This window comes from Oryx dammah, unplaced genomic scaffold (assembly GCF_014754425.2).
Source record: "Oryx dammah isolate SB20612 unplaced genomic scaffold, SCBI_Odam_1.1 HiC_scaffold_2, whole genome shotgun sequence".
NCBI classification, from domain to species: Eukaryota; Metazoa; Chordata; class Mammalia; order Artiodactyla; family Bovidae; genus Oryx; species Oryx dammah.
This window is the reverse complement of record NW_024070186.1, coordinates 151,359,453-151,374,600: the sequence shown is the minus strand read 5'-3', so window position 1 is coordinate 151,374,600 and position 15,148 is coordinate 151,359,453. Positions and strand designations below refer to the sequence as shown.

General features: G+C 37.4%; 1 non-coding gene across 1 annotated transcript; it reads left to right on the top strand.

The window, feature by feature from the left end:
- Positions 1–248: 248 nt before the first annotated feature.
- LOC120859665 lies at positions 249–351 on the top strand. Its single transcript, XR_005720129.1, has one exon. It is a non-coding gene; the product is annotated as a U6 spliceosomal RNA (small nuclear RNA).
- Positions 352–15,148: the final 14,797 nt, after the last annotated feature.

Genomic DNA, 15,148 nt, shown 5'->3' with positions numbered 1-15,148 from the left:
TTGCTATAACAGTGCCTGGTATCAGACAGACCACCTTGACGATTGCTTTAACAGTGCCTGGTATCAGACAGACCACCTTGACGATTGCTTTAACAGTGCCTGGTATCAGAGATGAAAGTTTCAGTTTTATAGCCATGAGTTATTTTCCTCAATTTGAGTGTCACCATCTGCACATAGAATTTTATACACTTTCTATAGTATATTTCAGACAAACTTGAATAGTAAAGCTTCATAATAATAAAACTTCAAAACTTCAGCAGCATATATACTAAAAAAACCGAAATGATATAGAGATTAGCATGGCTCCTGTATAAGGATGACGTGTACATTCATGAATCATTCCATATTTGAAAAAATAAAAATAAAAACAAAACTTCCTGAAACACTTGTTTGAAAAAGTAAGGAGAGGGCCTTACAGAAAAAATTATAAACTTTGTCCTGGGATCCAATAATCCTGTTACATGTCTTTAATTTTAGAGATTCCTTTCGTATTTTGGAGATTTTCTCACTCAGTTTTAAAGTCCATACTCAAGTTCTTTGAAATGTTGTCAATTTTAAGCCTTTTGGCTCAGTTTCAATAATTTTTTTCATATGTAATCAAGGAACCTAGAGAATGTCTATTTGAGCAGTGAAGTGATAAAGTGAGGAGGTACCTGAAGTAAATTATCTTTTAAATTATGTAATTCTTTCAGGCAAATGACTCTTCAGACTAAATAATATTTTCTACTCATTACTGTCAATAAACTAGTCAGTAAATAAAATATTTACTACATTCAAATGCTAATATAAAATCATACATCATTTTTTATCTTGAGAGTTTAATTATAACCATGACTTGATTCATTTCATGTGAGTTCACCATTATATTATACAATTAATCATTTTATAAAAAAGAAATCCAAGTATTAATGCTGAGTTTTCCCCCACATTTCACCTTTTAGGTTCCCAAATCCTCAACTTGATTTTAAAGTTGTCCTTGAGTTTTTCCAGAAAAGATTTCTTGAAATAATGGCAGAAGAAATGTGTGGCATGGGTATCTCATATTTGACTCTGTATTTAATCAGTTGTGGTAGCATATGTTATATTAGAACATGTATTTGGAAAATGTCACTGTATATTTATGAATTTATTATATTAAAAAATAAATAAACATGTGAAAATAGCTTGAGTCTTATGGACCCTTGAAAGGGTCTTCAGTTCCCACAGGGCTCAAAAGATCACATGTTGAGAATTCCTGGTCTAGAGCAGGAATTCTTTAAACTTTTAGGTAAGAAAACCATGAGACTTCCCCGGTGGCTCAGCGGCAAATAATTCACCTGTAATGCAGGAGACATGAGTTCCATTCCTGGGTAGAGAAGATCCCCTGAAGGAGGGCATGGCAACTCACTCTAGTGCCCTTGCCTGGAGAACCCCATGGACCGGGGCTACAGTCCACAGGGTCGTAAAGAGTCAGACATTACTGAAGTGACTAAGCACGTGTGAAGGAAAACTATACCAACCAATATATTGAGGTTAAATCTCAAATTTGAATATAACAATTTATCTCCAAATTTTTATATGCATTAATTACCACTAAATACTTATTAAGTACAAAACATACAGAATTATTTATAAGAGAAAAATTTATATTATGATAGATCATGGTATAGTACATTAGGAAATTTTTGTTTAAAATTTTGTGAAAAATTAGATTTGAAATTTATATTCAAATTCAATTTATTTTAGAGGTTGGAAAATATGTTACACCAACCAAATCATTTTTACTTTTTAATAACTTTTAATTCTACTATCTAGTTATGCAATTTATTTTTGAAAATTAGCTAATGAATTAATACTCTAATTTCAGTAGCATGTTTTTACAAATTAATTGAGAAGTTTTCTTTTTACAAATGGGATCAAAACCCATTAAAACTCTTCATTTGCAAAAAGTTTAAAATGAATTAGAATATTCTACATTCAACACTTTAATATTACATGGATGTCAGGATTTTATACATGCTATACCCAAATAAATTAAAAGATGCTTACTCCTTGGAAGGAAAGTTATGACCAACTTAGGCAGCATATTCAAAAGCAGAGACATTACTTTGCCAACAAAGGTCCATCTAGTCAAGGCTATGGTTTTTCCTGTGGTCATATATGGATGTGAGAGTTGGACTGTGAAGAAGGCTGACAGCCAAAAAATTGATGCTTTTGAACTGTGGTGTTGGAGAAGACTCTTGAGAGTCCCTTGGACTGCAAGGAGATCCAACCAATCCATCCTAAAGGAGATCAGTCCTGGGTGTTCATTGGAAGGACTGATGCTGAAGCTGAAACTCCAACGCTTTGGCCACCTCATGTGAAGAGTTGACTCATTGGAAAAGACCCTGATGCTGGGAGGGATTGGGGGCAGGAGGAGAAGGGGACGACAGAGGATGAGATGGCTGGATGACATCACCAACTCGATGGACATGAGTTTGAGTGAACTCCAGGAGTTGGTGATGGACAGGGAGGCCTGGCGTGCTGTGATTCTTGTAGTCACAAAGAGTCAGACAAGACTGAGAGACTGAACTGAACTGATAGCCAAATAAAATTTAGTAGTGTCACAGTGAAAATCATTTCAAATAATCTTTTACAAAATACTCTCTCCCAACACAGGAACATGTTTGGAATACTTTAGGAACTGAGTATTGAATGAATGAATGAATGAATGGCTGAACACATGAAATGGACTTCATAATAAAAATGGTCTATGATAAAGTTGCTCAATGCAAAGAAATAGAGGAAAACAATAGAATGGGAAAGACCAGAGATCTCTTCAAGAAAATTAGATACCAAGGGAACATTTCATGCAAAGATGGGCTCAATAAAGGACAGAAATGGTATGGACCTAACAGAAGCAAAAGATATTAAGAAGAGGTGGCAAGAATACACAGAACTGTACAAAAAAGATCCTCATGACCCAGATAATCATGAAGGTGTGATCACTCCCACTCACCTAGAGCCAGACATCCTGGAATGTGAAGTCAAGTGGGCCTTAGGAAGCATCACTATGAACAAAGCTAGTGGAGGAGATAGAATTCTATCATTCTAAAAGATGATGCCATGAAAGTGCTGCACTCAATATGTCAGCAAATTTGGAAAATTCAGCAGTGGCCACAGGACTGGAAAGTGTCAGTTTTCATTCCAATCCCAAAGAAAGGCAATTTTAAAGAATGCTCAAACTACCACACAATTGCACTCATCTCAAATGCTAGTAAAGTAATGCCCCAAATTTTCCAAGTCAGGCTTCAGTAATACGTGAACTGTGAAGTTCCACATGCTCAAGCTGGTTTTAGAAAAGGCAGAGGAACCAGAGATCAAATTACCAACATCAGCTGGATCATGGAAAAAGCAAGAGAGTTCCAGAAAAACATCTATTTCTGCTTTATTGACTATGTCAAAGCCTTTGACTGTGAGGATCAGTAAACTGTGGAAAATTCTGAAAGAGATGGGAATATCAGACCAGTTGACCTGCCTCTTGAGAAACCTGTATACAGGTCAGGAAGCAACAGTTAGAAGTGGACATGGAAAAACAGACTGGTTCCAACTAGGAGAAGGAATACATCAAGGCTGTATATTGTCACCCTGTTTATTTAACTTATATGCAGAGTACATCATGAGAAACGCTGGGCTGGAAGAAGCACAAGCTGGAATCAAGATTTCTGGGAGAAATATCAATAACTTCAGATATGCAGATGACACCAGCCTTATGGCAGAAAGTGAAGAGGAGCTAAAAAGCCTGTTGATGAAAGTGAAAGAGGAGAGTGAAAAAACTGGCTTAAAGCTCAGCATTCAGAAAACAAAGATCATGGCATCCAGTCCCATCCCTTCATGGCAAGTAGATGGGAAAACAGTGGAAACCGTGGCTGACTTTAATTTTCTGGGCTCCAAAATCACTGTAGATGGTAATTGCAGCCATAAAATTAAAAGACATTTGCCCTTTGAAAGGAAAGTTATGACCAACGTAGACAACATATTAAAAAACAGAGACATTACTTTGCCAACAAAGGTCGGTCTAGTCCGTTCAGTTAAGTTCAGTCGCTCAGTCGTGTCTGACTCGTTGCGACCCCATGAATTGCAGCACGCCAGGCCTCCCTGTCCATCACCAACTCCCGGAGTTCACTCAGACTCACCTCCATCGAGTCCGTGATGCCATCCAGCCATTTCATCCTCGGTCGTCCCCTTCTCCTCCTGCCCCCAATCCCTCCCAGCATCAGGGTCTTTTCCAATGAGTCAACTCTTCGCATGAGGTGGCCAAAGTGTTGGAGTTTCAGCTTCAGCATCAGTCCTTCCAATGAACACCCAGGACTGATCTCCTTTAGGATGGATTGGTTGGATCTCCTTGCAGTCCAAGGGACTCTCAAGAGTCTTCTCCAACACCACAGTTCAAAAGCATCAATTCTTCGGCGCTCAGCCTTTTTCACAGTCCAACTCTCACATCCATATATGACCACAGGAAAAACCATAGCCTTGACTAGATGGACCTTAGTCAGCAAAGTAATGTTTCTGCTTTTGAATATGCTATCTAGGTTGGTCATAACTTTTCTTCCAAGGAGTAAGCGTCTTTTAATTTCATGGCTGCAGTCACCATCTGCAGTGATTTTGGAGCCCCCAAAAATAAAGTCTGACACTGTTTCCACTGTTTCCCCATCTATTTCCCATGAAGTGATGGGACTGGATGCCATGATCTTCGTTTTCTGAATGTTGAGCTTTAGGCCAACTTTTTCGCTCTCCTCTTTCACTTTCATCAAGAGGCTTTTTAGTTCCTCTTCTCTTTCTCGCCATAAGGGTGGTGTCATCTGCATATCTGAGGTTATTGATATTTCTCCCGGCAATCTTGATTCCAGCTTGTGTTTCTTGAAGTTCAGCGTTTCTTATGATGTACTCTGCATATAAGTTAAATAAGCAGGGTGACAATATACACCCACCTGCCTGCCTGCCTAACCGCTATGCTACTGCAGCTTGTTCTGTCTAGTCAAGGCTATGGTTTTTCCAGTGGTCATGTATGGATGTGAGAGTTGGACTGTAAAGAAAGCTGAGCACAGAAGAATAGATGCTTTTAAGCTGTGGTGTTGAAGAAGACTCTTGAGAGTCCCTTGGACTGCAAGGAGATCCAACCAGTCCATCCTAAAGGAGATCAGTCCTGGGTGTTCATTGGAGGGACTGATGTTGAGGCTGAAACTCCAATATTTTGGCCACCTGATGGGAAGAGCTGACTCATTGAAAAGACTGATGCTGGGAGGGATTGGGGGCAGGAGGAGAAGGGGATGACAGAAGATGAGATGGTTGGATGGCATCACTGACTCAATGGACATGAGTTTGCATGGACTCTGGGAGTTTGTGGTGGACACGGAAGCCTGGTGTGCTATGGTTCATGGGATCACAAAGAGTCAGACAGGACTGAGCAACTGAACTGACGTGAACTGAAACTTGCTCAGTGGCTCAAGGTTTTCTGGCTCTATGTGACCCCATGGATTGTAGCATGCCAGGCTTCCCTGTTTGTGCTTCACTATCTCAAGAAGTTTGCTCAAACTCATGTCATTGAGTTGGTGATGCATTCCTATCATCTCATCCTCTGTCACCCCTTCGCCTCCTGTCCTCAATCTTTCCCAGTATCAGGGTCTTTTCCAGTGATTCAGCTCTTCACATCAGGTGGCCAAAGTATTGAAGCTTTATGATAAATAGATTTATTAAAAGGACATCCAGGTTCTTAGGGCTGTCTCAGGACTTATATGTTCAATTTCAAGCTTGACACAAATTCCATATGAATGACATCAAGCAACTAAGAGTATACCAGCAAATAGAAAACAGACATCTGGAAAACTCAGAGAAGCACCACTTAAAATGTTCCTCTGTGTTCTAGGGAAATGTACAGACAACCCCATGCAGCTACCAGACTTCATGTGTGTTTTGAGCCATTTTGTTTGTGAGTTAAAGGAAGCTGAATTTATTGATGAGGAAGCAATTAACTATGTCCCATGGAAATTCAGCTTTAAACAGCATGAGAAATATGTAGAGGGACAAAAACTAGGAAATAAAGGATGGAGGTAAGCTTTGGGTCAGTCAATCCCTTGGGATAATATATACAAGTTTGTATGTTACAATCATCCATATGCAATGATGTGAAAGTGTATCATATTTGCAAAGAGATTAAATTTATTAAAAGAAATACTTAGAGAATAAAAGGAAAGTTTTCACTAAATTTAAGAAAAAAAATCTTTATGATCTTACACAATGGAACCAGGGAAAGATGAGATCTGAATTATTTTCATGATGGTTTAGATTTCAGTTTAGATTGTTGCTATTTTGAAGAGACAGGATGAGATGAGTAAGCCCAACAGCAGAATTCATATTTGACAAGAAGACAAATATGGTGGGTTTGGTGGCTCTAGAGTTTTTCAGTAGAATCTTTGTGACCAATATCTTCCATAGTAAGATGGGCAACAGCAGTCATATCCATAGTCACCATATACTTGATAGCCACAGCTAAGCCTATCATATTCATAGCCCCATAGTAGTTTCCATAGTAGATCATGGTGGCAGGAATAGACAGTGCTGGTGTAGAAAAGGTAGATGGTTTCCTGAGTTTTAACATCACCATCTTCACATCATCTTCTATACTTCCTTAATAGTAGGTGTGGCAAGTCTCAGGTAATGCTGTCTTCAATACAGATTATTGTGCATTAACCACAAACAAAACCAACAATGAAGTTCTCATAAATCTTTTATTTCATTCGGCATAGTGAAGCCTCCACAGGCAAGTTTACACTGGTTTTGTGTCAACCAGATTTGCACAATCAAATCATGTGTTTTGAATGACAGATATTTAACTTGATTTGAAAGCCCTTTCTCCTTAAGGGCTCAAATTTAAATTTTGCCATGAAATTCTATGAAATCACAAAAACTATGGAAACTGAAATCGATTAAAAATGTTTTGAGGTTATTAGTACCTTCAAGTTCACCTACCCACTGCAGTAGAGGAAATAGTTTTCTTTAATTTTGAAGAAATAGAAGTGCTAAAGACAAAGTTAAAGTTGCTCAGTCATGTCCAACTCTTTGCGACATCATGGACTGTACAGGCCATGGAATTCTCCAGACCAGAATAGTAGAGTGAGTAACCAGTTCCCTTCTCCAGAGGATCTTCCCAACCCAGGGATCAAACCCAGGTCTTCCACATTGCAGGTGGTTTCTTTACCAGCTGAACCACCCAGTAAGCACAGAAGTGCTAAGAGTCACTTTATTTACTTAAAGTATGAGGTGTGTAATATTGCACAGTATTTATTTGTAGAAAAATATATATTTTATTTTTAATGCATAATTCAGATAACACTTTTTTTGCAGAATACCACTTTGCAAGTGTACAAATATATTTCATTTCTCATATTTTACCAAATTCTATTTTGACTCAACGTTTATCCATTATCTGTGCTCATGCTCAGTTGTGTCTGACTCTTTGCGACCCTTTGTACTATAACCTGCCAGGCTCCTCTGTTCATAGGATTTTCCAGGCAAAAATACTGGAGTGTGTTGTCATTTTCTCCTCCAGGGAATCTTCCTGAACCAGGGACTGAATCTGCATCTCCTGTGTCTCCTGCATTACAAGCAATTCTTTACCTAATGAACCATCGGTGAAGCCTGCTATTTATACAAGATGTCAAAACATCTATTCTTGGTTCTTCCAAGTAAACTCAACAAAATTCAATGACATTCTAGTTGTTAGGATTAAACTCAATTTTATTAAAAGTTTTGCCATTCCTTCTGCACCTTCTGAGGTGAACTTCAATGTGCAATTATATGTTATTAATTGAAAGGGAGTGTCTTAATCTGTCTCATGCTAATATCTGTGGATGGTAGAGTGGAAATTGCCACTTTCCATGGCCATAACCAAAAAATTCTTCTGATAAGTCAGTTACCTACCATTTAGAGTTACATCTTTGTAGCTCTATGGCCAGAAAGGTCTTTTGTTGTGCTAGGGAAGTCAGTGAGTCTGCACTCAGATCCACATAGGTAGGTACCATTTGCTGCACTCTCTACTTGCCTGTGAAATGTTTGTTGAGTAACTTATGGGATTTGCTCATTCATAGTGTGATTTCTACTTTTAGATGCATAGTCTTAATATATGGTTTCACTTCCCTTCAGCTTCAGTGACACAATGCCAAAAGGAGGACTTAACTATAGTTGAGTTCTCTTTATCAATTCAACAAAATATCTATGAACACCATTATCAGATGAAATAAGTAGTAGCCGGTGTTAGCCTAGTGCTCACTGTGAGCCAGACACTGTTCTGAATGCTTGATACATATCAGCTAAGTTGATTCTCAAAATTGTTGTGTGAGGTAGGGAATACTTACCATCTCATTTGCAAATGGATAACAGAGGCACACAGTTACAGAGGTCACTCAACTACAAATGTTAGTTGCTCAGTCATGTCTGTGGGTCTTTGCGGACCCATAGAATGTAGCCTGCTAGATTCCTCTGTCCATGTCATTTTCTAGGCAAGACTACTGGAGTGGGTTGCCATTTCCTTCTCCAGGTCACCCAGATATAAGTGACGGAAATAATATTTTAACCTGGAGAGCTGATTCCAAAAGTTTTAGTTTTATCTATTAGGCTCTGCTGACATCTATGAAGTCATCTTTCTAAGAACACAAGTTTAGAGGGCTTTTTTACTTAATCCATGGGGTCACAAAGAGTTGGACATGACTGAGTGACTGAACTGAACTTTACTTAATCACTCAGCTCAGATTATTCATTGCATACAAAAATATATATGTCATAATTAATATGTTTCTCATAGTCCAAGCAATTTTACCAAGAACTCCTAGTCTACTAGCATCATGAAAGGTACCTCTGCCAGTATCATTGTTTTAAATAAAATAAAATATTTATATTCACCTTTGAATCAAAACACAAATATTACAAATATGTTGAAATTTGAAGAAAGCCCTTTCATGAAAATGCAACTTTATAAGTGAAATCTAGTAATTTTTGTTTTCTGGTGATAGATTTAAGGTATGACTTTAAAACTCTGGAAAACATTTAAAATATAGTCATAAGAAGAAATGTTAATGTAAGTGAGGAAGAGAAGTCCAGTTTTCTCAGACCTGGTGGCCCAGAATTTCAAACTACCATAACTACATTATTGGGTTTTTGTCAATCATCTCATGAAGCTGAGTGATACCTTTTGGCTTTTTCATAGTAAGCCATCTCTTACACGAACATAAGGAAAATTTCTAAAGGAAAAAAAAAGTCTGGAGCAGCAGATAGAAAAGCTCAAGGTTAAGGTAAATTATCATTATGTGTTGAATGCCATCAAAAGAATATATAATCATTGATTGTCTGGGAAAGGTTAGAATATTTACTCAAAATGCTATTTCTTGCCCTAAATATTGGTTAGAAATGGATAATTTGAAGATCTTATATGAATAGAGTTTTGAATATGAGACAGTTGTTTCTTACTAATGGCTCACAAATGATTCAGGTGACTAAACATTAGCAAAGATCCTCAAGCCCCTTGAGGCCATGACTAAAAGCCAGGAATCAGCAAATTACTCAGCTGGTCCTGCAAATTATCCAATAGCATTAAGACGTGTAGTGGTTCCCATCCACACTAAGTATATAGAAAAGGCCCTCTACAGGGAAATTGTCCAGATTGAAGTCACCTGTGTTCCTTCTCTGCCCACGGAAAGCCTCAACACTAATACCATATGTGGCTACTATGAGAACTTCTATGGGGGCTGTGGTTATGGAAGCTGTAGCTATGGAGGCCTTGGCTGTGGCTATGGATGTGGCTCTGGCTACGGCTCTGGCTTTGGCTACTACTATTGAGGACGCCATGGAAGAGCCTCCTTCTCTGCACCTGGACGTCAAGATTCACCAGTTCTGAACCCTATATATTCTGTGTCTTTCCCTCGATGATGATTATCTTGTGTCATGGAAATCTAGTATGGTCTATCATTGTCCGACCATCTAACCTACAAATTCCCTGAATTTACTCCATTAAGTGGGAGATGGTGAAATTCACATGTGACCTCATACTTCTGCTTTCGTTAGGATGATGGTGTCAAGAAATTGCCTTGACATTCACGCTGGAGCTTGCTTCTCTGTTGACCTAATAAACTTGTTCAATCTAAACAGAAACTCTGGTCTCTATGCCAATTATTTGATTTTCAGCATTTCTGATAGTGCTTGTGTTTCAGTTTTTAGGAAAGTCAACAATTACTTTCTTGGGGAGGTATTTTTCTCTTATTATTCTTAGGTTAGTTTCTTTATAGTTCAAATATCAGTTGTCTTAGAAAAGTAACTTACTTTCTGTAGACTTCAGTTTCCTCCTCTGCTTCTGAGGGAATAAGGTGTTATGTTGGAAAACCCTTAACACAAAGCCAAATATCACTTCTGTCCATTTTAAAGGTATGAGAGATATAATGTTAAGAATACTTTAATAATAAATTGCATCTCATGCTAGCAATAAATTGTGAAAATATTTGGCAGGCATGGGGGACTATAATATTAAGATAAAAACACTATTTCAGATATGGGCTGAAAAGCTTCAACATCTCATAATGTCCTAATTAAAGATGCTGGCTTAGCTGGGGTAGGATCCACTTCTAAGTTCACGTTATTGTTGGCAGTTGCTTTTAGCTGTAGAAATGAAAGACATTTTCTTGCTGGCTATTGACCAGAGCCCCTTGCAGGATGTCTTCTAGAAGCTACTCTCGGCCACAAAAGACTGCCCATATTCCCTTTCCAAGTAAATTCCCAAACATGGGATGCTTGTTTACTCAAAGCCAGCAAGGAGGGAGAGAGACTCCAGCAAGAGAGGTAATGCAGTCTTGTGTAACATAATCACATAATCACACATAATAATATACACTTGCCATACTTTACTGGGTACAAATAAGTCACAGGTCTCATACTCACAGGGAGAGGATCACACAAAAATATTTACATCAAAAGGTAGGAATCAAAGGGGCAAGCTACTTACCACAGACTCAATGCTGCACAATTTTCATATAAGAAATTAGGAAGTTGTTCATTTTCAGTGCACTTTAACAATTCTTACAGTATTAGGATTTTCTTGTGCTTGAAAATTTGATAGAATTCTGAGACTTCATCTGGGACTAGGCTTTTATGTAGGCTATTTTGTTAATAATATCCTCTTTTCCTTCCAAGGAAATTGGTATGTTTTTGATCTCTAAAACTAACAGTTTCTGTTTTGGTAATTTGTATTTTGCTAAGAAATTATCCATTTCACCTTGGTTTTCAGATTTATAAAATTCTGAAAAGTAGTTTCATATGATGTTTCAAATTTCTTCCATTTTAATGTTCATTTTTCTTTTGTTATTTATTTTGTATGTGACTTCTCTCTTTTTTCTTCAAGTTAGCAAGTGGTTTATAATTCTGTTAATTCTTTCCAATAACAGCATTTTGGCTGGTTATTTAAGTCACTTTTATTACTTTCTGTTTTTTGGTCTATTTTTTCCTTTTCTGGTTTTCTTATTTCTCCTTTATGAAGTGTTCTGACTGAAATATTGATTTTTCTTTTATTTTTAGTGATAAAGGTGTTTGGTGCTATGAATTTTTCTTTAAACACTGCTTTAAATATCTCTCAAAGACTATTATGAATCATTTTCATTAGTTATTTAAAAATCTATAATTTCATTCATATTTCATCTTTTACCCCCAAAGTATTCCTAATAGAAGACTTTTTATTTTCTAGGTTGTAAAGAACTCATTGTTTTCCCTACTGCTTGATTTTATTTTTAAAGGGATTTTCTATTCTTTCCTTTCCCCAGTAATTATGAGTTCTGTTGCATGATGTAAGGAAGTATCCTTGCTTGTATTTCTGCTCTACAAAAGATGCTAATTCTGTGTGACATAATATTAAATAGATGATCAATTATAGTGTTTGTTTTGTGTGTGTTGGAAAGTAGGTTAATTTTATATTATGGGGATGCAAAGATCAATATATTTTAAGTTTTACCTAATTGATTATATTGTTTAGGCTTTACTTATTATTTCTATTTTATCTGTCTTGTTCTGAGGAAAGTCATCCATTATTGGTGTGTTTTTATCTGCTTCTCCTAGATATAGTTAAATAGATAAATATAAATGATTCTTCATAAAGATAGTTTTTGTGTTTTTCATGTATTAAATAAAATATTAATAAGTTAAAAATATCTCTTGCTTACTAGTGCTTTTAGAGAAAAATATTTGAAGTCAAGTTCCCAGTCTCTGTAGTTTTCTTAAGGTACCCATAAATATGCTGTATAAATATTTAATAGAATTTACCACTGAAGATATCTATGCCTAGAGTTTATTTAGGGAGAATTTGTTTTTAACTATGCATTCATTTTCTTTATTAGATAAAGTGCTACTCAAATCTGTATGTAGGCCAAGAAGCAACAGTTAGAACTAGACATCAACAGACTGGTTCCAAATTGGGAAAGAAGTACATCAAGGCTGTTTATTGTCACGCTGCTTATTTAACTTGTATGCAGAGTACATCATGAGAAACATTGGGTTGGATGAAGCACAAGCTGGAATCAAGATTGCCAGGAGAAATATCAATAACTTCAGAAATGCAGATGACACCACTCCTATGGCAGAAAACAAAGAGGAACTAAAGAGCCTCTTGATAAAGGTGAAAGAGGAGAGTGAAAAAGCTGGCTGAAAACTCGACATTCAAAAAACTAAGATCACGGCATCTGGTCCCATCACTCCATGGCAAATAGATGGAGAAACAATGGAAACAGTGACAGACTTAATTTTCTTGGACTCCAAAATCACTGCAGATTGTGAATGCAGCCATGAAATTAAAAGACATTTGCTCCTTGGAAGAAAATTTATGACCAACCTAGACAGCATATTAAAAAACAGAGACATTACTTTGCCGACAAAGGTATGTCTAGTCAAAGCTTTGTTTTTTCCAGTAGTCAGGTATGGATGTGAGAGTTGGAATGTAAAGAAAATTGAGTGCTGAAGAATTGATGCTTTTGAACTGTGGTGTTGGAGAAGACTCTTGAGAGTCTCTTGGACAGCAAGGAGATCCAACCAGTTCATCCTAAAGGAGCTCAGTCCTGGGTGTTCACTGGAAGGACTGATGTTAAAGCTGAAACTCCAATACTCTGGCCACCTCATGTGAAGAGCTGACTCATTTGAAAAGCCCCTGATGCTGGGAAAGATTGAAGATGGGAGGAGACTGGGACAACAGAGGATTAGATGGTTGGATGGCATCACCAGCTCAATGGACTTTGAGTTTGAGTAACCTCTGGGAGTTGGTGATGGACAGGGAAGCCTGGCATGCTGCAGTCCATGGGGTTGCAAAGAGTCAGACACGATTGAGCACCTCAACTGAACTGAACTGATGTATAGATGTGAGAGTTGGACTATAAAGAAAGCTGAGCACTGAAGAATTGATGCTTTTGAACTGTGGTGTTGGAGAAGACTCTTGAGAGTCCCTTGGACTTCAAGGAGATCAAACAAGTCAATCCTAGAGGAAATCAGTCCTGAATATTCATTGGAAGGACTGATGTTGAAGCTGAAACTCCAATACTTTTGGCCACCTGATCCAAAGAACTGACTCATTGGAAAAGTCCATGGTGCTGGGAAAGATTGAGGGCAGGAGGAGAAGAGGATGACAGAGAATGAGATGGTTTAATGGCATCTCCGACTCTATGGACATGAGTTTGAGCAAGCTTTGGGAGTTTGTGATGGACAGGAAAGCCTGGCTTGCTGCATTCCATGGGGTTGCAAAGAGTCGGACACAAGTGAACAGCTGAACTGACTGACTCAGATTTACTGGAGTTGGTTTTGGTAATCGGTGTGTTTAAAAGAAAAATTTTCCATTTCAACTGTGTTGTGGAATTATTGACTAACGTCTCTCATGTTTTCCATTATGTTTGCACAGACTCGATGGACATGAGTCTGAGTGAACTCTGGGAGATGGTGATGGACAGGGAGGCCTGGCCTGCTGCGATTCATGGGGTCGCAAAGAGTTGGACACGACTGAGCGACTGAACTGAACTGATTATGTTTGGAGCCTGTGGGATCTTAAAAAATATTCATTCTTTCATTCTTCACACTCATAATTTGAATTCTCTCTCCTACATTCTTGATCAAAATCTAGAATTCATCACTTTGACATATCTGTTCAAACTATCAGCTTGAGGAATTACTGACTTTCTTTATACTTTATTTTATATTGAATTAATTGTGCTTGTGTCTTCATTTTTCCTTTATTCTCCTTACATTATACTTAAAAGTATTTATATTAAAAATTTCCCTTACTATTTGCTTTTTAAAGAGGTTTGGAACACTGATGTTTTAAATGTCCTCTTCTTTTTATATAAATATTTGAAATGGTTTATTCAGTGATAAGCCATACATCTAGTTATTTAAAGGGAATCATTTCCAAATTAAGGAAGACTCTGTCCTCGTGTACCTGACACTCTCCTGTCCTCTGCAAACACATCTTGACAGTGAGGAAGATATATGGGGAATATTGCTATCCTCCTCCTCCACCAAAAGACAGAGACTTCGCTGATGAAATTCCTTCTGCACTTTCAGGCAGCAATGTCAGGGATCAGAGAGACAGCCAGTGACACAAGATGAGCCAAAGAGATTGCAAACATAGCTGTAAAAACTCTGAAAATTATTAATTATACTCCACAAGAACTTTGAGCTGACTGAAACAGAGTAGCTATCCTTTTTTTCAATTTTTTTTTAAAGATTTAAGTAGAATCAAGATACTTTTAATTAAAAAAAATTATCTCATACTATAAATAGTGAAAGGGCCAAACACCTCACACAAAACACACACACAATCAAAGAACTACATAAACAATATATGTCAAAGTATTGTAGGTAGGGAAACAGAAATTTGAACAAAAAAAATTTTAGACATTTTCCCAAAGGGAAGTGGTTAAGACTGATCTTCTGAGAAACCTATATACAGGTCAAGAAGCAACAGATAGAATTGGACAGGGAACAATGGACTGGTTGAAAATTGGGGAATGAGTATATCAAAGCTGCATATTGTCACCCTGCTTATTTAACTTATAGGCAAAGTATATCATGCAAAATGCCATGCTAGAAGAAACACAAACTGGAATCAAGATTGCTGAGA